This window comes from Hyla sarda, chromosome 7, assembly GCF_029499605.1.
Source record: "Hyla sarda isolate aHylSar1 chromosome 7, aHylSar1.hap1, whole genome shotgun sequence".
Taxonomy (NCBI): domain Eukaryota; kingdom Metazoa; phylum Chordata; class Amphibia; order Anura; family Hylidae; genus Hyla; species Hyla sarda.
Window position 1 is genome coordinate 192,241,337 of NC_079195.1, and position 24,607 is coordinate 192,265,943.

A 24,607-nucleotide genomic window follows, 5' to 3' on the forward strand; every position below is an offset into this window, starting at 1 on the left:
TGTCTTCAGTGTCACCTGCAGTAACTTGTCTGTACAGACCTGTAGTTCAGGAGATAATTCCCTGTTCCGCATTGTGGTTCGCCAGCTATCCTCTTGGGTATCTTCAGCTCCGGGCTCGACTTGGAGCATGGGCGGAGCTTAGTGAGGTCACCACTTCTGTTCTCTGCTGGGTCCTGCTGTTGCTGGTGACATCACTAAGCTCCGCCCATGCTCCAAGTCGAGCCCGGAGCTGAAGATACCCAAGAGGAGAACCGGAGAACCACAGCACACTGAAGACAGATTTTCTTTAAAAAAAAATAATAATAACTTTGGTAACTTATGAATTTTCTGCGAAATAGAAAAGCTGGGTCACATCTTCCAAGTGTGAGCGCCCAAAACACTCAGCAGTACTCAAGACATGTAGGGTCTAGATATATTATCGAATTTAAAAATAATACCTATTTGTAGGGCTGGGCGGTATGACAAAATAGGTGTATCACTGTATTTTTTTTTTAACTTACGGCGGTTCCACGGTATATAACGGTATTTTCACCCCCCCCAAATCGTGTCACCCGCCAGTGCTGTTCTGCCCCCCACCAATTAATGATCAGCCCAGCGGGGTACTACTCACAGATGTCACCTTCAAGCACTGCCCTCCTCCTCTTTGTTGGGGGCCGCTGGCGCTGGAACTCGCTGTACGCCAGAGCTTCTTACATGACAGTGGGCTCAGCCTATCACTGGCAGGGGCGGGACATTGCTCCAGCCGGTGATAGGCTGACGGCTGTCCGGCGTTCCAGTCCCCAGCGTGTGTCCGACGTAGGCAAGTTTAAAGTTTATTTTCTTTATCTTTTGCAGCCCGGGCATAGGCATACAGCGTACAGCAGTGGTCTCCAACCTGCGGACCTCCAGCTGTTGCAAAACTACAACTCACAGCATGCCCGGACAGCCGTTGGCTGTCCGGGCATGCTGGGAGTTGTAGTCTTGGAGCATCTGGAGGTCTGCAGGTTGGAGACCACTGGCGTACAGTATAGAGTTCCAGCGCCTGGCGGCCCCCTACAAAGAGGAGGAGGGCAGTGCTTGAAGGTGACATCTGTGAGTAGTACCCCGCTGGGCTGATCATTAATTGGTGGGGGGCAGAACAGCGCTGGCGGGTAACATAGGATTAGTTCCCCGATGTGGGGACAGCGCTGCGCTGGGCTGATAATACATTCCCGAGGGGGAGGGGCCCAACCGGTATGAGGGAAAATTCATATCGTGCAGCCCAAAAAATTTGGTATTCTGTATGAACCGGTATACCGCCCAGCCCTACCTATTTGTATTATTAACATATGCCTTAGTGCTTTTTAAGTGCTGCTGTATTTTTTATGTGTTTGCATTTGAGTTGCAGCCATGGCACCAGTGCATTTGTTTACTTTTAGTCTGTGGTGCTGATCTGCTTTGTTTTTTTTTTTTTTTGTTTTTTTTTCTTCTTTGTTCCAGCATTTTTGCCAGGGCTTGGATATTATGAATTAAAGGCCATCAGTAGGTATTTACATTAGTGGTATGACATTCTACTCAGTCCTGTATGATTGGATAAGTGCAGCGTCCAACTTTATAAGTTTTATTTGTTTTTGTAGGATTATTTTATTTCTGATCTTTACACTATTGTGGAAATTGAAAGTAAAGGAATAAAGCGATAATTTTTGGGGAATTTTTTAGCATTTTAAACGAATAATTCCCTGGCACATTATACAAATCTTGGCTGAACCAGCTGATCTTTACAGAATTGACTTACAACTAGAGATGAGCGAACTTACAGTAAATTCGATTCGTCACAAACTTCTCGGCTCGGCAGTTGATGACTTATCCTGCATAAATGAGTTCAGCTTTCAGGTGACTCTTTCCTAGGACTGTATCCACCTTTTCCAGCCCACCGGAGCACCTGAAAGCTGAACTAATTTATGCAGGATACGTCATCAACTGCCGAGCCGAGAAGTTCGTGAGGAATCGAATTTACTGTAAGTTCGCTCATCTCTACTTACAACCTTAAAGGAGTACTCCAGTGCAGGAACACTTATCCTCTATCCAAAGGATGGGGGATAGGTGTCAGATCGTGACTGGTTTATTGTGGTGCTTGAAATAAAATAACTGGTGGCTGAACAAGCCCCCTGGCTCCCCTTTGCACTGGGGGAGGATGATGGCTTCTGACATACACAAAGTGCTCGGTTTCATGCATTAGGCATCACTCCAGGCAGAGATCGCAGTGATGCGTCTAGCTGCACCTAGAAAGGCATCTGTATGCTTTGAATGAAATTTCGTGCGTATTTTATGCCTAAGATTGAATTTATTTTTTTTGTAGGGCTGTGCTGGCAGAGAAGTATGAGTTTAAAACCAGTGCGCAAAATAACAGGCTACGCGTGTGGGGCTGCTGGGTGGCTCCAAATAATGTCAGAGAGGTGCATAATAAAGAAGCCGCTCCATTGTCTGTCTAGCTAAAGTGAAACTGGTGGCCCAGTATGAAAGAAGCCTCCTGCCATTATCCAACTATCTGTCCATCTTTATACAGTGATCCCTCAACTTACAGTGACCTCAACAACATGTTTTCAACATATAATTGTCTTTTTTGGACCATTGTATCTTGAAACTACAGTGCTCCCTCAAGTTACAATATTAATCGGTTCCAGGACGGCCATTGTATGTTGAAAGCATTGTATGTTGAGACCATAACTCTATGGTAACCTGGTAATTGGTTCTGAAGCCCCAAAATGTCATCCAAAAATAGGAAAAAGTGAGAGATAAAAGAAAAATAAGTAGATAACTAATACAGATAAAGCAAATCCTTACATATAAAAGTAAGAAAGATCTGCTGAGAGCTGTAAAACACTGTATGTCAGTGTTTCCCAAGCAGGGAGCCTCCAGCTGTTGCAAAACTACAACTCCCAGCATGCCCGGACAGCCAAAGGCTGTCCGGGCATGCTGGGAGTTGTAGTTTTGCAACAGCTGGAGGAACCCTGGTTGTGAAACTCTGGTCTATGTAGAGGACAGGAGCTTCTTTAGGGTCCTGTACATTACATGCAATGTCCTAAAAAAGTAACGTGGAGCTGCCCTCACCTGGTGTCCAAAGGAGCAGCTAACCCTGATACAGGAAAAGAGTACAGAACATTTAATACCTCCCTGTACTGTAGGGGGCGCTACCAGACACCAGTCATTGCATACGCTTAAGTAATACAGGGGTTTTACCAGTGAAATGTCCATTCTGATTGGTCGGTTCTGCCAGCTATTGACACGTTTCACAGATCTGGACTGTATGTACATTGTATGTTGAGTCTGGTTTCAAGTTACAATGGTCCAGAAAAGACCATTGTAGGTTGAAACTATTGCATGTTGTGGCCATTGTAAGTTGAGAGATTACTGTATACTTAAATGAGAAATCTGGCAAAAATAAACGTATTCCTTATCCACTATATAGGTGACAAGTAGCCTATTGCGGGGGGTCCAAGCAATGAGACCCCCGCGATCACTGGGATGGGACCCTGTGAAGAGTGCGTGCTTCAGGCGGCATACACTCTAATAATTTCTATGGGAGTGCCGAAGAGACCAGAGTACAGCACTCGGCAATCAGCGTTCTCATAGAAATGAATAAGCATGTGCCCTCTACCGGTAGATGACACGCGCTTCTCTCTGAGAGAGCTGGGGGCTCGTCCAGGAGATCAAGGGTGTCCCAGAGGTCAGACCCCCCTGCGATCAGATATTTAGCCCCTATCCTTTGGATAGGGGATAAGTTTACTTTCTCCGGAGTTCTCCTTTAACATAAAATACTATGGACAGTCCAGAACTGCGAATTGTGTCAATGGTTGGAACAACTGACCAGTAATACAGGAGTTTTACCATTGAAATTCCCATTCTGACTGAAGTGCATACACTGACTGGTGTCTGGTAGCGCCCCCTACGGTACAGGGAGGTACTACATGTTCTGTACTACTCTTCACCTGTGCCAGGGTTAGCTGCTCCTTAGACATTAGATGAGGGCGGCTCTGTTACTTTATGTGAGTTATATGTTCTGTACAGGACCCTGAAGAAGCTCCTGTCCTCTACATAGACAGTGATTACAGCTCCCAGCAGATCTTTTACTTTTATATGTAAGGGTTTGCTTTATCTGTATTTGTTATCTAATTAATTTTCTTTAATCCTCACTTTTTCCTATTTTTGGATGACATTTTAGGAGCTGCAGAACAGAACCAATTACCAGATTTTCATAGTTATGGTCTCATACAATAGTTTCAACATACAATGGTCGTGCTGGAACCAATTAATATTGTAATTTGAGGGATCACTGTATCTATCTTTCCATACATATGTATCTGTATCTATAGCTAGGTTCACACCATGTTTTCCTGTTTAGTGTCATTTTTTTCTTATCTGTTAATTTTTCTTCAACAGAGAGCTTCTTGTAGGGTATGTTCACACTGAGTAATTGGAGAGGAATTTCCACGAGTAATTCTGCTCGCTTTTTCTCTCCAATTCATTCAGCAGTGAAAACCCCCATAGAGTTGTGCAGAATTTCTGCCCCTCAGTTCACACTGAGGAATTTCCTCAAGCAGAATTCTGATGAGGAAGTCTTTTCCGCTTGAAGAAAGAACATGTTCTTTCTTTCAGGCGGAATCAGCGTCTTACTCCCATAGAGATCAATGTTAATTTTTTTTCCAGGCAGAATCATTTCCACGCGGAAATGGCGCGGAATTCGGGTGGAATTGGCACGGAATTTCCGCATGAAAAAAAATAAATAAATATATATATATATTTTTTATACTCTTCTCCTCCGCTTGAAATTTTCATTTCTGCGTGTGGAATTCCGCACCAATTCCGCTCCAATTCCGCACAAAATCTCTGAGTTCTTGTGGAAAAGTAACAATATTTTGAGGCAGAAAATTTCTGCTTGATTTCCGCCCCAATTCCTCAGTGTGAACATACCCTTAGATGTGTTAATGTTTATTGCAATAATCCATCCAAATGCTTGAAACAAAGGCAGTTTTAGAGCCAAAACCCAAAGTCCTGCTTATTTCTTTTTAATCCAGTTCTAGCCTTGGCTTAGAAAACTGCATCACAAACAGGCAATGACAGGCACAGAAGAAATTGCACATGGTACCACTGCGTGAACTGTAGAGACCAGACCTTACCACCTCTAATAAATTGGCGCTACACATTATGAGGGCAAAAACAAATAAATACAGGGGCACTCACCCATATAAAACGTAGCCTTTAATATTGTAGTAAAAATACTGGCAAGCTATTTTTAATGCAATATTAAAGGCTATGTTTTATATGGGCACCAATGTACTCATTCATTCATTCATTCACTCATTCATTTATTTATTTATATTTTTCGATCATAAACTGAGTGTGTGATTCTAGCCTTGAGAGGAGTACGTTTTACCCTGTCGAAAAATATTTATCTGACCTCTGGTTCCAGGAATGAAGTCTGAGGAGGGGAGAATGATGCTTAGTAAGATGCTGTCAACAAGAACTATGAGGGTAGAGGCGTACGAGGACAGGCGTATATCTTGCAGCCGTGCTTGTTCTCCCGTCTGTGGTTGTCCTTAGAGAACTTCTAAAATAATCTGCTGAATATATAGCTATTGCTTGGTTTCTTTGTGGCCCCGAAGCATGAACTCTCCAAACCTACACCATACTATGTCATTTTTATTCCTGATCCTACTAAAGACACAAATAACACACTAAAGACTTACCGAATATACTCGAGTATAAGATTTTTCGTGCTGAAAACGCCCCCCCTCGGCTTATACTCGAGTGAACTCTCCGCCTGTCACGGGTGGTCCTTGCAGCATAGATGGCCCGGACCAGCTCACCCTTCCTTCCCACCCAGGGGAGGTGAATAGAAAACTGAAGAGGGGACTGGATGATAACGAAGACCGCAGTGGTCTTCAACCTGCGGGCCTCCAGATGTTGCAAAACTACAACTACCAGCATGCCCGGACAGCCGATGGCTGTCCGGGCATGCTGGGAGTTGTAGTTTTGCAACATCTGGAGGTTCACAGGTTGAAGACCACTGATGAAGGGATTGACAGGCGGTGATGATGAAGGGGAGGGGGGAGTGATGATGGCGGGGGTGTGGGATGATGACAGGCGGGGATGATGAAAGGGGGGGGATGATGACGGGAATGATGACAGGCAGTGATGATGACAGGTGATGATGAAGGGGGGATGATGTATTTCCCATCCTAGGCTTATAGTCGAGTCAATAACTTTTCCTGGGTTTTTGGGGTGAAATTAGGGGCCTCGGCTTATATTCGGGTCGGCTTATACTCTAGTATATACGGTAATATAGGGAGTACTATTTTTTTCCTTGTTTATAACCCTCCTTGTTGTAATAAAAGCAGGCACATCACCAACCTAATTCCATTACCTTCCATCTCCTGCTTCAGGCCAGCAATAAGTGCGGAGTATTAGTGACTGACAAGGGAAGCGGTCAGGACAAGATGGGAGTCGGCGGATCCCTTTACTACACATGACTGATTTTACTAGTTTGTCCATAAACATTCTTCTTTCACTTCCTTTTCATTCCATTTCTATTAATGGGGTCTCATCTTTTTTTTTTTTTTCCCGTCTGCTTCTGACTGATACTCCAGTTAACTTCATTACGCTCGTGGAGTTACTGGAGCCTTGCTGGCAGTGTACAAGCAATGTATTTACGAGAGTATTGATGTGGCGCATTGTGCCCTGTGATAAATTGATATTTCTCCTGCTCTGTAGGCAATGGAGCCTTGTATTTATGAATGCGTGGTTCTGCTGGCATCTCGTGAGCTATTAATACTGCCACATTACATAGATTTATGCATCATCCATAGTCTACTAAATCTCATGGTTACCACCTGGGCAGCTGTATAGTACACAAGGACTTTATTAACATGAGGCATTTTCGAAAAAGAGAATAGTTTTCTGATTTAACCTTCCTACCATGGTATTGTCTTATCAGGGACTCTTCTACATAAGAACTAATAAAGGGACTCTATTCCCTTTATTGACATTCAATGAAACAACAACGCATTTATTTCTGCTACTCTGCAGTTTGCCATTCCTCTGTTATTATTCATGGAAATGTATCCGTAACCATCTGGGTGTCAAAATTCCTCTTGTCAAAAGGGGAGATGTCCCTACGTACTCTTATACTGTCAGATCTGATTGGGCAGAGTAAGGGTGTGTTCACACTGAGGAATTGGAGTAAAATGTTAAAATCTGCCATTTTCTGTGATGGAAGCAGAATTGAAGCGGAAATTACAAGCAGAATTTAGGAGGAGGAGCAAATGATGTTGGGGTGGAAGTTCAGCCAATTTGGCTTGAGTTCTATTCCAAACGGATTTTGGAAGGAAAAAAAAGTCCCATTGACCTCAATGGGCTTTTACAAGCAGATTCCACCAGAATAATGAACATGTTCAGTCCTCTTGCAGAATAAAATTCATTGTCTGCATTCTGCTAGCGCAGTAATTCCTCATTGTGAAAAGTATGGCTTAAAGGGGTATTCCAGGAAAAAACTTTTTTTTATATATCAACTGGTTCCAGAAAGTTAAACAGATTTGTAAATTCTATTAAAAAAATCTTAATCCTTTCAGTACTTATGAGCTTCTGAAGTTAAGGTTGTTCTTTTCTGTCTAAGTAATCTCTGATGACACGTGTCTTGGGAAACGCCCAGTTTAGAAGCAAATTCCCATAGCAAACCTCTTCTAAACTGGGCGTTTCCCGAGACAGGTGTCATCAGAGAGCACTTAGACAGAAAAGAACAACCTAAACTTCAGAAGCTCAGAAGTACTGGAAGGATTAAGATTTTTTAATAGAAGTAATTTACAAATCTGTTTAACTTTCTGGAGCCAGTTGATATATAAAAAAAAGTTTTTTCCTGGATAACCCCTTTAGTCAGTGGAAACTTTATTCAAGGCAGAATTGGCGCAGAGTGAAGTGAGCAGAATCACTGTAAATTCCTCTCCAATTCCTCTGTGTGAATATACCCTAATGCTGGCCATGCACATAACATAGTTGTTGGCTGATGTACTATTAAACTAGTTAGGGAGGAAAATTCAGTATCTACCGTATATACTCGAGTATAAGCCGAGTTTTTCAGCACGATTTTTCGTGCTGAAAACACCCCCCTCGGCTTACACTCGAGTGAACTCTCCGCCCTCAGTGGTCTTCAACCTGCGGACCTCCAGATGTTTCAAAACTATAACTCCCAGCATGCCCGGACAGCCGATGGCTGTCCGGGCATGCTGGGAGTTGTAGTTTTGAAACATCTGGAGGTCCGCAGGTTGAAGACCACTGTTAAATCAGACATTGACAAGCGGTGATGATGAAGGGGGTGGTGTGAGATGGGGCAGGGTAATGATGAAGGGGGGGATGATGACAGGTGATGATGATGAAGGGGGGGGGTGATGATGAAGGGGGGATGATGAAGGGGGGATGATGAAGGGGGGATGATGAAGGGGGGATGATGACAGGGTGATGATGAAGGGGGGGATGATGACAGGTGATAATGATGAAGGGGGGGATGATGACGGGGTCTGGATGATTACATGGGGGGGGATGATGTATTTCCCACCCTAGGCTTATAGTCGAGTCAATAACTTCCTGGGTTTTTGGGGTGAAATTAGGGGCCTCGGCTTATATTCGGGTCGGCTTATACTCGAGTATATACGGTACTTAGTTAAAAATTGTCCTATTGTCAATCAGCTCTACTGATGCTGATTCTGCCAGAAGAGTAAACATGTTCTGCCGGAAATAAATTCTTAGTTAGAAGTTCTGCTAAGGAACTCCCAGTGTGTTAGCAGTTGAATTCCTATTGAGATCAATGTTAGGTTGCTGCAAGCAGAATCTGTACAGAATTTCCATGAGTTCCTTACCTCTCCTGACCCCTCGTTTGTTGGATGGCATTTGAGTAAGGAAACTGGACACTGCTTGACTCCTCCAGTGATAACTTATTTCCCTTAGAACAGAAGGATTGTACAGATCAAATCCAACATGGCCAACCCTTCCCTCTCCGACAGTGATGATTTCACCCAGAAATATGCAGAGTCAGCCAAATCATATTTAATGTGTATGGCCAAGAGGTTTTGTGGGATTAATGAAAAAAAAATGCAGGGAGTCTAAACAAAAAGCTTATGGTGAAAAAAGGGGTGTTCCAGAAGTGAACAATTACTGGCAAACCACACACAAAAAAAACAAACACTCATACTGCCCCTTTTTGTATACAAAATGGGTCAGTATGTGTTTTTTTTTGTGTGTGTGTGTGGTTTGCCAGTTATTAGTCACTTCTGGAACACCCCTTTAAGGGACCCATCCCATTGAATATAAGGAATGGTAACACCTAGATATCATATCCAGGAGGCGTAAGAGCAGCACAACACAATGCTGAGTACTAGGAAAAGATACTCCAGAATTATTTAATCTGGAATGTAAGTATTTACTAAATCACTCATGAGGGCAGCAGAGGGATTCTCTCTAAGTGGAGGTTAAATCTTAAAGGAACACTTTAAAGGGGTTATCCAGGAAAATCCTTATATATATATATATATATATATATATATATATATCTCACAACTGGCTCCAGAAAGTTAAACAAATTTGTAAATTACTTCTATTAAAAAATCTTAATCCTTTCCGTACTTATGAGCTTCTGAAGTTAAGGTTGTTCTTTTCTGTCTAAGTGCTCTCTGATGACATGTGTCTTGGGAAACGCCCAGTTTAGAAGCAAATCCCCATAGCAAACCTCTTCTAAACTGGGCGGTTCCCGAGACACGTGTCATCAGAGAGCACTTAGAAAAGAACAACCTTAACTTCAGAAGCTCATAAGTACTGAAAGGATTAAGATTTTTTAATAGAAGTAATTTACAAATCTGTTTAACTTTCTGGAGCCAGTTGAGATAGAGATATATAAATAAAAAGGCTTTTCCTGGATAAAGTGATTTTTCAGGATAAGGAATCAACCTCCTCCTTACATTGCCACTCTCATACTTACATTGCCATCTTTGCTGATGACCTGAGACCCGTTCCGTTTTTTTCCTTTCCACTGGAGTAACCCTTTAAAGCAGTGGTCTCAAACCGAGGCCCTCCAGATGTTGCAAAACTTCAACTCCCAGCATGCCCGGACAGCCAACGGCTGTCCGGGCATGCTGGGAGTTGAAGTTTTGCAACATCTGAAGGCCACTGCTTTAAAGAATAGCTGCCACAAGCCCTGGCATATTGTACTGGGGCCGTGTAAGAGTAGAACTTGTTAGCTCGATAATGTGAGCAGCAACTTCCTTATCCACAGGAGCCGTCTCCCCACTTAGTGAGATATATCATGCGTTACCTTCATCTACCTTTCCTATTTTTACAAGAGTCACAGGGGTGAAGAAGATCAAAACGTGCAGCCTCTTGCCAGCACAAAGCGGCTCAGGAGACATCTAGCAGCACATCCCCCCCCCCCATTTACAGCACTCCGCATACATACATCAGTGAGAATCTATAATCTATTCATCTCCAGTGTTCATTAGGGTTAGTTACCGCGCTGCACATAGTGTACAAGTAAGTATCCAGTGCAGTGTATATAACATACAGTACATACAGATTATTAGATGTGATAAGCCTAATACTAATATACGCACAAGTTCAATCCTTATTATGGAGGATATGTCAATGTTCACAGTATAGGCACGCCCGCATTAAAGCGCTACATTTTTGTAAGGGTTTATTCTAAAATAGGAAAAAATTAATTAAACAAAAAACGTTTGTTACATGTTCTAGTCATATCGCAATTGTTGCTGTGATGTGTTCATATGCCATATTATGGATCAATCATCTCTGCAACATCAAGGAACCCCAATAAGAATTTCCATAAAGTCAGCTTTGTGAAAAACGGCGTTTAAAGGGGTAACTCCGGGGGAGAACAATTTTTATTTTTATTTTTTTTTAATCAACTGGTGCCAGAAAGTTAAACAGATTTGTAAATTACTTCTACATAAAAATCTTAATCCTTCCAGTACTTATCAGCTGCAGTATACTACAGAGGAAGTTCTTTTCTTTTTGAATTTCTGCTTTTCTGTCTGACCGCAGTGCTCTCTGCTGTCCATGTCAGGAACTTTTCAGAGCAGGATAGGTTTTCAATGGGGATTTGCTTCTAATCTGGACAGTTCCTGACACGGACAGAGGTGTCAGCAGGAAGCACTGGGGTCAGACAGAAATGAAATGCAAAAAGAAAAGAACTTCCTGTGTAGCATACAGCAGCTGATAACTACTGGAAGGATTAAGATTTTTATGTAGAAGTCAGTTACAAATCTGTTTAACTTTCTGGCACCAGTTTATTAAAAAATTAAAATAAAATAGTTTTCCACCGGAGTTACTCCTTTAAAGTGATTTCTCAGGATAAGGAATCAACCTCCTCCTTACATTGCCACTCTCCTCCTTACATTGCCACTCTCCTCCTTACATTGCCACTCTCCTCCTTACATTGCCACTCTCCTCCTTACATTGCCACTCTCCTCCTTACATTGCCACTCTCCTCCTTACATTGCCACTCTCCTCCTTACATTGCCACTCTCCTCCTTACATTGCCACTCTCCTCCTTCCATTGCCACTCTCCTCCTTACATTGCCACTCTCCTCCTTACATTGCCACTCTCCTCCTTACATTGCCACTCTCCTCCTTACATTGCCACTCTCCTCCTTACATTGCCACTCTCCTCCTTACATTGCCACTCTCCTCCTTACATTGCCACTCTCCTCCTTACATTGCCACTCTCCTCCTTACATTGCCACTCTCCTCCTTACATTGCCACTCTCCTCCTTACATTGCCACTCTCCTCCTTACATTGCCACTCTCCTCCTTACATTGCCATCTTTGCTGATGACCTGAGACACCTTCCATTTTTTCCTTTCTAATGTGAACACATTGAGCACCCTCCCCCCCCCTCCCCCCCACCACCCCGACCGTTCAGTGATTGGGAGAGGACATCACGCTCAATAGCTGAAATTAGAGCCCGAAGCTCAGCAATCGCTTCTACCCTTGGACTCATCCCTGGAGCCTTTTATCTTGAAATATACTGAGGGAATAGCAGCCAATGTATTTTATTTTAAATAGCATTTTGTTTGTCTGCTTTCCGGACTCCAATATATATTAACATTATGTTCCGTATAATTGAAAGCTGCCAAGCTGCAACAGTCGGTGTCCTTTATGAGGCGGCCCCTTGAGGGATCTGTAAATGTCATGCTTAGAAAGCCAAAGTCCTCAGAAATGATCCCACATCAATACTTTGCAAGCTGAAATGGGGGAGGGGGTGGCACACTGTGGGGGCGGATTTAGTTACAGTGTGCTGGCACCATCACCTCCATCCAACCTATCTGCTCTCCTGGGCTCTAGTAATGGCATTGTCTCTAGCAGCCATTAAGCCGTTTCCATCTCAACAATCTCAAGGTTTCTGCTCTGTTACAATGGAACAGGAAGCTGAATGGGTTCTGTACAGGATAATCAGTACTGTCACGCCAACCTCTTAAAGGGATATTATACCTAATGTACAAAGGCCAGGAAAGTGCTACTTATAGAAGGAGCTGGTTATAGAAATGTGCATTTTCTGGAGCTTCTTGGAACAGCAGATACGTGACTCATAATGTAATCCAATTCTGGGCAGATATATTCCATGCAGGATGCTACAGTCGGCCTCTACTAAACGTTACTGATTACAGTGAACAATAGCTTGCAATCAGCTGCACAACAAGTAATGGTTAGTTATATGATGCGATATAAGCAGGATTGTTACAAAATCACAGCAAAGAAAATAGTTTAAGGGGTACTCCGCTCCTAGACATGTTATCCTTTGGATTGGGGATTAGAGGTCTGATCGTGGGGAGGGGGGGGGGGGTGCTGGACCCCCCCCCCTTTCCCCGCGATCTCTGGTGCGGCACCCCAGTAATCTGGTACACTGAGCCAATTCCACTGTGTGCCTGCTGAGGTGGGCATAGCTGTCAGACTCCTTCCATTCACACAAATGGCAATCAACCGTGTTGATTCCTGTCCCATTGGGGCTCACAATCTAAATGAATTGAAAAGTTTAGTTCAAAGGGTTATATAGTCTTCAAAAATGTATGATGTATCCTTACATTGGTAGAAATCTGACTCCCGACACCCCCGCCAATCAGCTCTTGGACAGGGCCACGACCTTCACAGACATACTGTAGCCTCTCCAATGTTATGGTCACTTTAATATGCCAATGTGACAGTACTGTGCACTGCTTCTTGCATATAGAATAGCGTTTGCAAGTGAAAAACTGGCTTGCAAGCTCTGCTGCTTTCTTAAAGGGGTTCTCTGCCCCTAGACATCTTATCCTCTATCCAAAGGATAGGGGATAAGATATTTGATCACAGGGGTCCTGCCACTGAGAACCCCCGTGATCTCTCCTGCAGCACCCCCTGTCATCTTCTGCACAGAGTGAACTTTGCTGCTTGCCTGTTGACGGGCGATACAGGAGCCGGAGTATCGTGACGTGATCGGGGGCGGGACGCCCGTCACTCCCACTCCCATAGACTTGTATTGAGGGGGCGTGACGTCACAATACCCCGCTGCCTGTATCGCCGGTCATCAGGCACTGAGCGAATTTCGCTCCGTGCAGCATATGACGGGGTGCTGCAGGAGAGATCATGGGGGTTCCCAACAGCGGGACCACCGTGATTAGACATCTTATTCCCTATCCTTTGGTTAGGGGATAAGATGTCTAGGGGCGGAGTAGCCCTTTTAAGCTTCTGGTAGTCATATTCCCACTAATGCTGAGGATAGGTCATGTGATTTTATACACTGAAAAGGCCCTTTAATTAGCCATCTAGCGGTAATGGGGTAGTCTTGTGATAGTTATTGGAGCACTGTATGATTTTATTTTTTCAGTCGTGTGTGGTGAACCATTGGGATGAGACACCAAGAGAAAGTACAATACTGGGCACAGATCAACCTAAGGCGGATCCTGAACGTTTTAACACATCTAGTGATGTTTGAAGATTCTAAACTTTAGTGTTCAGAGAAGGAAAGGATCATGTCAGAGAATTAAATAGTTTTAGGATAGAGCACAGTCTGACTTGTCCCTTGGTGTCGATATGTTATGCCCTAGTAAGGTTTCTAGAATACTGGACATGAATATTTATTTATTTCTTTTTCTTTTCACCTGTAAAATAAAGAGAAGGTTAAATCGGAATGTGTTGCTTTTAGATCGCTGAGCGAGAGGAAATTGCAAATTTCTATCCCACCGTGTATTAAGGTATTAGACACAGCATGGTGCTACTCCACATAACTTTTGGGTGCACAATAAGCTTCAGCTAACTTCTAAATGTCTGCACAATTGGGCATTTGTTCTGGTCTGTTGGCATTACATCATAGTTAATAATGTATGAGAGATGGTCATTTTTTGTTTGGAATAAATTTCTCCTGTGAATAAGCATCATGCCCAAATTAAACTGTATTGACTGGAGGGGTTGCTTTTACTTAAAGGGTACCTCTCATCAAATAAACTTTTGATATATTTTAGATTAATGAATGTTGAATAACTTTCCAATAGCATGTTAATGAAAAATATGCTTCTTTCTATTGTATTTTTCCCGATCAGTCCTGTCAGCAAGCATTTCTGACTCATGCTGGAGTCCTAAACACTCAGAGCTGCCAGCCTGCTTTGTTCACAGCCAAAGAGGCTGTGAGCAAAGCAGGCTGGCAGCTCTGAGTGTTCTCCTTTGTGAACAAAGCAGACTGGCAGCTCGTAGTGTTTAGGACTCCAGCATGAGTCTGAAATGCTTGCTGCCAGGACTGGTAGGGAGACCCCTAGTGGTCATTTCTTCAAAGTGGAAAATCAAATAGAAGCATATTTTTTTATAACATGCAATTGTAAAGTTATTCTGCATACATTAATCTATAATATATCAAAAGTTTTTTTGATGAGTGGTACCCTTTAATGTCTTATGCTGAAAGGCCAATGGGTACAACATATATTCATTGAAGGATTTACTGTCCAGTACACAATTAAATATTATAAAACAATGTGTTTATAGCATACAGTGATTCCTCAACTTACAATGTCAATGGCTGGAAGAACTGACCAATCAGAATGAACATTCACTGGTAAAACACCTGTATTACTGAAGTGTATGCACAGACTGATGTCTGGTAGCGCCCCCTACAGTACAGGGAGGTATTACATGTTCTGTACTCTTTACCTGTACCAGGGTTAGCTGCTCCTTTGGACACCAGGTGAGTGCGGCTCCATTTTACATATTTAGGACATTGCGTGTACTGTACAGGACCCTGAAGAAGCTCCTGTCCTCTACATAGACCAGTGTTTCACAACCAGGGTGCCCTACAGCTGTTGCAAAACTACAACTCCCAGCATGCCCGGACAGCCAAAGGCTGTCCGGGCATGCTGGGAGTTGTAGTTTTGCAACAGCTGGAGGCACCCTGGTTTGGAAACACTGACATAGACAGTGATTTACAGATCCCAGCAGATCTTTCTTACTTTTATATGTAAGAACTTGCTTTATCTATATTAGTTATCTACTTATTTTTCTTTCTTCCTCACTTTTTTCTATTTTCGGATGACATTTTGGGGCTTCAGAACCAATTACCAGGTTTACATAGAGTTATGGTCTCAACATACAATGATTTCAACATACAATGGTCGTCCTGGAACCAATTAATATTGTAACTTGAGGGACCACTGAAACTATTGTATTTTCTGTAATAGAAAGTAGAGATGAGCGAACTTACAGTAAATTCGATTCGTCACGAACTTCTCGGCTCGGCAGTTGATGACTTATCCTGCGTAAAATGGTTCAGCCTTCAGGTTCTCCGGTGGGCTGGAAAAGGTGGATACATTCCTAGGAAAGAGTCTCCTAGGACTGTATCCACCTTTTCCAGCCCACCGGAGCACCTGAAAGCTGAACTAATTTATGCAGGAAAAGTCCAACTGCCGAGCCGAGAAGTTCGTGACGAATCAAATTTACTTTAAATTCGCTCATCTCTAATAGAAAGCTCACACTATTGTTTACATGCGGATGTTAGGTTGTGTTGGACTAGGGAGTAAGTGGTCGGGGAAATTCTGATCGAATTACGTTTCATTGACTCCAGTCCATCCATAGTATTATTATCTTTTGGCAAATTTAAATGTTGTCACTTTCATAACAGCGTATGAAAATATAGCCAGTCTTAATGTGCAATTTTTATGCTATAAGCTCAGTGGTTTCTGCTCTAAACATTGCTTTTGTTCAGTTTCTGGGACAGGAGGAAGCAATATAAAAGCAGCTACTTGCAGGCTAACACCAGTTTTGTGTCGCACAGTTCTTCATTATTCCTCCCTTTCTCGAGTCTCCCTGGCAGTCGGTCAAGGTGATAGAAACTTCTTCCTATCCATTTGAAAGAAAGGTTTGACTGATTACTAAACCTAGAAACAAGGGGTAATTCACTGCTGTTCTTTCATTTTTGACTGGTTATTGGCTTAAAGGAGTAGTCCAGTGGTGAACAACTTATCCCCTATCCTAAAGATAGGGGATAAGTTGCAGATCGCGGGGGGTTCGACCGCTGGGGCCCCCTGCGATCTCCTGTACGTAGCCCCGACAGCCCGCGGGAAGGGGGCGTGTCGACCTCCGCACGAAGCGGAGGCCGACACGCCCCCTCAATACAACTCTATGGCAGAGCCGAAGCGCTGCCTTCGGCAATCTCCGGCTCTGCCATAGAGATGTATTGAGGGGGCGTGTCGGCCGCCACTTCGTGCGGGGGTCGACACCCGCTATCTGGCCGGAGAGCCTGGCCCCTGTACAGAGAGAGCGCAGGGGGCCCCAGCGGTCGGACCCCCCGCGATCTCAAACTTATCCCCTATCCTTAGGATAGGGGATAAGTTTTTCACCACTGGACTACCCCTTTAAGGGACAACTATTAACAAAGGGCAGAGGGGAGAGGCTCCTGGTGAAGTCCGATGTCTTACAGCTAGAAACAGGATAGTGAGTAGGGAAACGGCTGATTTTCTGGAACAACGGTGGTGATTAATCATAACCTGTGCTTAGGAAAACCAATCAGATTTCTTCTTTTATTTTTTAGAGACCTTTTTTTTTTTTAAACTAAAGAATCCATCTGATTGGTTGCTATGGGCAACTTGGCAACTTTCCCTCTGCACGGGTTTTGATAAATCTCCCAGAGTGAAGAATTGACTGGCTGGGACATAACTAGTTAAAAGAGACAATATAAGATACTGGGTATTAAAGGATTGCTCTAGTAATGTGTGATGCTGCCATTTCAACCAGAAGTTTTACAAGTGACAGAAGGAGGTGAAGTAGGGAGCACTAGTGGCCTAGGTAGCAGTGTGACACCAAACCTTCTCCTGAAAATAATTAAAAATGTAATAGAATTTCACAGGAGAGGTATCCACTACCATAGGGCTCCCATGGTACCACAATACTTGTACACTTTGGCTGGAGAAGCAGTGGCTTACATAACTAAAATGACCCTTTCAAAACCAGTTGTCAGATTATTGAAGAACAGCTTACCCTAAACTTACCTGTTCAACCCAAGTGCCCCGCGATCATCCAGCATTGTAATCTGTTCTTTGCAAACAAGACATTCAACCTTGTAGACCTTGTTTACTAAGGGAATAATTCAGTTGCACTGTATTATAGCAAAAAACTGCATTACGAGGAAGTGACCTATTGTTTAAATCAAGTTTTTATATAAAGCATAGTTTTTTCAAATAACTTTTAGAAATTTATTTTTTTATATGTCATTATCAATAAAAGAAAACACTTCTATCGTAAAGCTGCAGGCAGATAACACTGGATCTGCTACCTACTCATCACCTTCCCCCTCCTAGCACAAACATAGCACAGGTCACATGATCACTACGCTCTTCTTGAAGTCAAAGGGGCATTTACTTGAGTTGTAATATTTTTAGATCGTATAAACTTAGGCTAGACAAACAGTCCAGGTTTGAATGTTTTTTTTTGTTTATTTTTTAGACCTTTTTATGAGGTTTTATGCAAGGTAGTAGCTGGCTTATTGTGTGCCAGAATTTTGCATGATAATTTTGGTGCACCGTGTTACCTTCTATAGCCACACCTATTTCCACAAAGTCACGGTGATTTACTGAAAAGTCCTACCCTTTTGTTGGACACGGCTTGACATGTCTTAAACACGTAGTAAATGTAGTGCAGGTCATGTATGTGAATTTGTTGGTCCAAACTGCGCCAACATTTTTTGCATGTTTGTAGTAGTTAATCTGCTTCAGAGTCCTTTTCAGTCAGTTATTTCCAGTGGTTCATTTAGCTGCTGTAAAGCTTATCTCCCAATGTTAACTGTACCTCAGTAAGGGTCTATTCACACGGCCAAATTTCACCTCAAATTAAAGGAGTAGTCCAGTGGTGACCCAGTGGTGAACAACTTATCCCCTATCCTAAGGATAGGGGATAAATTTGAGATTGCGGGGGGTCCGACCGCTGGGGCCCCCTGAGATCTCCTGTATGGAGCCCCGACAGCCCGCGGGAAGGGGGCGTGTCGACCTCCGCACGAAGCGGCGGCCGACACGCTCCCTCAATACAACTCTATGGCAGAGCCGAAGCGCTGCCTTCGGCAATCTCCGGCTCTGCCATAGAGATGTATTGAGGGGGCGTGTCGGCCGCCGCTTCGTGCGAAGGTCGACACCCGCTATCTGGCCGGAGAGCCTGGCCCCCGTACAGAGAGATCGCAGGGGGCCCTAGCGGTCGAACCCCCGCGATCTCAAACTTATCCCCTATTCTTAGGATAGGGGATACGTTTTTCACCACTGGACTACCCCTTTAAAGGCCACAGACTTCTATGGGATTCCGCACTCCCATTCACACTTCTGAAATTCCGCAAGCGGAATTTCAGAAGTGTGAATGGGAGTGCGGAATCCCATAGAAGTCTATGGGCTTCAATTTGAGGCAGAATTCTGCAAGTATGTTCTTTTGATACCAGGTACTTTATGACACTCCAGACAACACAGCTGGTTCCTGAGGTCTCTGAACCGAAACATTGCCCCAGTATGCGGAGGTGAATTACATGGACTGATAAAGAAGAAAAAAATTTGAATTGATGACAAAGCATCTGGAGTGCTGGCTCTTCAACCCTGAATCAGGCTTTTTTTTTTTTTTTTACAAATCGCTTCCAGTTGCTTCCCTAATGTACCAAGTTATTAAGAACGTGAGTTGTAAAGAGAGGATTTTTCCTGTCTGAGCCTTGTTTCTAAAGAAGGATTGCATCTCCAGAATTCCCCCTTCTCCTGCATAAGAATAAAATGCAATATAGAAGTATTCAACATTTTTTTTACTGTCGTTAAAAATTACTATTGATCTCTTTTGATCAGACAAGTGAACAGTTGTTGATCCCAACAGGTATCACTCCTGTCACCCGCTGTGATCGTGAGTTATCAGCTGGGGAATTGGGCGGCAATGCCGCCTGCGTTCCCGGCTAATAACTCACAGTCGCAGCGGCTTCCAGGAACGAGACCTAGTGCGATCATCACTTACCTGTCCAATGACATGTCTAAATGTATTTTTAATGACAGAAATGTTTTAACTGCAGTATAAAAACAAGAAATAAATAAATACAATTTTATTTAGTGTAAGAAATACTACAGCTGAGATTACTGACAGGTCCTATACCCAAAAAGGGACCATGTTTGGGAGAAACTCAAATAACCAAAAATTCCAGTCCTCAAGGGTGTAGTACAAGTAAACAAAGTAGGACAGGTAGGTAAATAGTTGATGTCTAATCACGCAGTTATTATAGAATACAATGTATAGAATAAAGTTTGATTTTATTTTATAACAATTTACCTACCTATCCTACATATTTATTTTGTACTACATCCTTGAGGATCGACATTTTCGGCTACTTTAAGTATTAAAATTAGTGGGAGCAAATGCAGTGTGCAGTGATGATTATGATCTTGCTTATAGCTTTTTGGCAGTTCTCTTCTAACCAGGTTAATGCCATGGATACGCTGCAGGGATGGTTGGTGTGCAGACAGCCAGTGCACACCTCCCCAAATCTTGCAGATAATGAGCGGGATTCCCAGGTGACTGGTGTGTGAGGATCAAGGAAGCTGTATTTTAATTCCAGCCCATTATCCCTTGTTCTGATTAATTGCTCCGCGCTATTAACAACTTCAGGGGCTGCCATCCCCCATCACCGTGTGCCAGCAGCCTCATTCCCTGCTTATTAGTTACTGAACTGCATAGGACAACAACATTTGCATCGTGATTGCCTCTGGAAAGGTCAAGAAATGGGTGGATTGATGCTTAGGAGTGCCCTGGAACAGAAAGAACAGATCTAACCTCTATAAACATGGGCTGTTAGTGAAGAGGATGGTCTTCCCAGTGAACACGATGGGGTCAATGTTGGGAGTCATCGTTGAAGATGTGTTTGAGAGCCTCTAATCTAAGCATCATCCAGAGGGAACCTGTCATCAGGAATTCTACCCAGCCCGAGGACTCTGCTTAATATATCTAGAGACGCTGAGTGTAGGGAGGTAAATGTTTAGTAGTGTTCGGCTGGGAGTACATATGTCCGGCATACGTGAACCCAGCCTAAATCTCGACCCAACTTGATGCCACAATTGATGACAACATGTATCAGTTGTGCAGCATCCAGCATCCATTGTTTCTGAATGCAAGTTGCATTCCCTGTCCTCTGCCAGTCTGGTGAGTCTAACCATCTGGCATCCAAACTAAGATGCAGATAAATGTGAACTGTCCCATTCAAATGAATGGGGTCAGTTCTACCATCAGTTTCCCTCCAGCCCATTTTGTACAATCCTGGAGGGAAAAGATGCTGAACATATGTAAAGAAGGCCTTAAAGGGGTACTGCACCCCTAGACATCTTATCCCCTATCCAAAGGATTGGGGATGAAATGTCTGATGGCTGGGGTCCCGCCGCTGGGGACCCCCGTATTCTACCATGCGGCACCCACCTGTAACGGCTTCCAGAACCGCTGGAGGCCCTCAGGCTCATATCATCCCGCCCACGAGAACGGCTGCCACACCCCCTCCCATAGACTTGCCTTGAGGGGGCGGGTGTGACGTCACATGGGGGCGGAGTCGTGACGTCACAATCTTCCGTTCTCGTTGTTGGGATAGTATTAGCCTGAGGGCCTCCAGCGGTTCCAGAAGCCATTACAGGTGGGTGCCACATGGTAGAATGCGGGGGTCCCCAGTGGCGGGACCCCCGCCATCAGACATCTTATCCCCTATCCTTTGGACCTTCTGTTTTGGAGTTGCTAACCTAGCTGTCTAGCCAATACTGTCTTGTCTGTTGTCAGACTCCCTCAGATCCTTACTTTTAGCCATTTGGCTGTTCACTTGTTGCCTAATATATGTCACCCACTGACAGGTCCAAAAATAAGAAAGAAACATACGTCCCTGTAGCTGCATCTGGCTTTTATTGGTCACCAAAAAGAACAACGTTTTGGAGGACCGTATTGACTTTCTGTACTTGACTTGGTGAAGGCAATACTGTTATGATGAAACTAGGGATCGACCGATATCAATTTTGTAGGGCCAATACCGATAATCTGTGGCCTTTCAGGCCGATAGCCGATAACTTATACTGATATTCCGGTATAAGTTATAGTCTATTTCCCCCTTGCCCCGCAGAAGCCGCTGCAGATCAATGATTTAAAGCGGGCACTTTAAATCAATGAATTGCAGCTGCTTTTGCGGGGCCAGAGACCACCGCCGCCGCCCGCTTCTATCCCCCTGCCTGTCCTGGGGTCCTCCCTAATCCAACCGCCGCCGCTGCCCCATTGCCTCCCCCATCCCCATTGCCTCCCCCATCCTCCGCGCTCCTCCTGGCTCCGGCGGCGTCCTGAGCTGTCACTGTGCACACGGATGGTGACGTCGCGTTGAGGACGTCACTCGTCATTCCGCAGCGCGCAGGATGCTGCAGGAGCCAGAAGTAGCGTGGGCCCCAGGAACAGGTAATTATAAAAACGTGAATATCGGCCGATAATATTGGCCAAACCCATAATCGGTCGATCCCTAGATGAAACGCGTTTTTTTTTTTTTTTTTTTTGGGTAACCAATAAAAGTCAGATGCAGCTAGAGAATACAAGGAGTGCTGTGGTATTGTTCTTATTGTTGGATTTGTATTAGAAGTTCATGAGATGTGATATTGCATAGAGAGGGTTCTACTTTATTATCTCCATTGACAGGTGTCATTTTTATGGTGTGGCGGATCGGTGTATTGTTTAAATTCTGATCAAATTCTTTGAAATACTCCTTTATAGACATTGTGGTTACATGAGACCCCAAACGTTCACACATCCACATAGCTCAGATAAGCTATACACCTCAATATGCCTAGCAAATTTGCATTAAAGGGGTACTCCGGTGGAAAACTTATCATTATTATTATTATATTTATTTATTTATTTATTTATTTTTTCAAATCAACTGGTTCGAGAAAGTTAAACAGATTTGTAAATTACTTCTATAAAAAAAGAAAAAAAAAATCTTAATCCTTCCAGTACTTTATCAGCTGTATACTACAGAGGAAGTTGAGTAGTTCTTTTCAGTCTGACCACAGTGCTCTCTTCTGACATCCCTGTCCATGTCAGGAACTGTCCAGAGCAGAAGAGGTTTGCTAGGGGGATTTGCTCCTACTCCGGACAGTTTCTGACATGGACAGTGGTGTCAGCAGAGAACACTGTGGACAGACAGAAAAGAACAACTCAACTTCCTCTAGAACATACAGCAGCTGATAAGTACTGGGAGGATTACTTTTTTTTTTTTATAGAAGTAGTTTGCAAATGGGTTTAACTTTCTGCCACCAGTTGATTTGAAAAAATAAATAAATAAATGTTTTCCACTGGAGTACCCCTTAAAGTTATTTAAAGTTCAGGTGTTCTTTACAATGGTAGCTAGCAATCTCGGCGGCTGTTTTTGTACCCATCCATTAGATTTCATTAGCAGCGCTCAGCATGTAAATTGTAGGAGTAACTGGGCTGTAGATAATCCCTGTTTACAATATATGCAAATTAGTTCCACTATCTAGGACATTATGTCTTTCCAATATACTTGGCTAAAGCCAAATGGCACCACTCAACTGCTAGAACAAACACGATTGCCTTGAGAACCTGCGGTCCTGGGCTTCAGTGCCTGGCAGTACAACCATTGGTCATCTCTCCAACCATGACATCTACAATCATATCCTACAATCATATCCTACATTCATATCCGGTCCAGAGTAGAGAGGCAGATCAGCTGTGAACGAACATATACAATCTGGTGGCAGTACAGCCATTGGTCATCTCTCCAACCATGACACCTACATTCATATCCTACAATCATATCCTAACAATCATATCCTACAATCATATCCTACATTCATATCCGGTCCAGAGTAGAGAGGCAGATCAGATGTGAACGAATGTATACAATCTGGTTGTACAAGTTTCTTAGCTCGTACATTCCTATCACATTACAACTTATTTAATTATGTTAAATGGCCTTTACTGTAACTTGCATTAAAAGGTATTTGGACAGACAATGCATACAGACTTGCTTACTTTTAGATTATATTATATGTCGTTTTTCATGAGTTTTACAACAAGGACATCTATGTAGAGATCACCTCAAAAAATGTCCTTAATGCAGTGGTCTCAAACTGTGGCCCTCCAAATGTTGCAAAACTCCAACTCCCAGCATGCCCGGACAGCCGTTGGCTGTCCGGGCATGCTGGTAGTTGAAGTTTTGCAACATCTGGAGGGCCACAGTTTGAGACTACTGCTTTAACCCCTTAAGGACTCAGCCCATTTTGGCCTTAAGGACTCGGACAATTAAATTTTTACGTTTTAGTTTTTTCCTCCTCACCTTCTAAAAATCAGAACTCTTTTATATTTTCATCGCCAGACTAGTATGAGGGCTTTATTTTTTGCGCGACCAGTTGTCCTTTGTAATGACATCACTCATTATATCATAAAATGTCTGGCGCAACCAAAAAACACTATTTTTGTGGGGAAATTAAAAAGAAAAACGCAATTTTGCTAATTTTGGAAGGTTTCGTTTTCACGCCGTACAATTTACGGTAAAAATGACGTGTGTTCTTTATTCTGAGGGTCAATACGATTAAAATGATACCCATTATTACATTTATATTATTGTTGTGCTTAAAAAAAATCACAAACTTTTTAACCAAATTAGTACGTTTATAATCCCTTTATTTTGATGACCTATAACTTTTTCATTTTTCCGTATAAGCGGCGGTATGAGGGCTCATTTTTTGCGCCATGATCTGTACTTTTTTTTGATAGCACATTTGCATATAAAAAACTTTTTTAATACATTTTTTATAATTTAAAAAAAAAATGTATTAAAAAAGTAGCAATTTTTGACTTTTCTTATTTTTTTTTTTACGTTCACGCCGTTCACTGTACGGTATCATTAACATTTTATTTTAATAGTTTGGACATTTACGCACGCGGCGATACCAAATATGTCTATTAAATAAATTTTTTTACGCTTTTTGGGGGTAAAATGGGAAAAAAACGGACTTTTTACTTTTTATTAGGGGAGGGGATTTTTCACAATTTTTTTACATTTTTTTACACTTGAATAGTCCCCATAAGGGACTAT

The 24,607-nt window shown here is 43.0% G+C and overlaps 1 protein-coding gene across 1 annotated transcript in view; it reads left to right on the forward strand.

The window, feature by feature from the left end:
* The window catches only part of XPR1 (xenotropic and polytropic retrovirus receptor 1), a 149,924-nt gene that overhangs the window by 43,246 nt on the left and 82,071 nt on the right, over nt 1-24,607 (forward strand). The gene's annotated exons all lie outside the window — the stretch shown is intronic.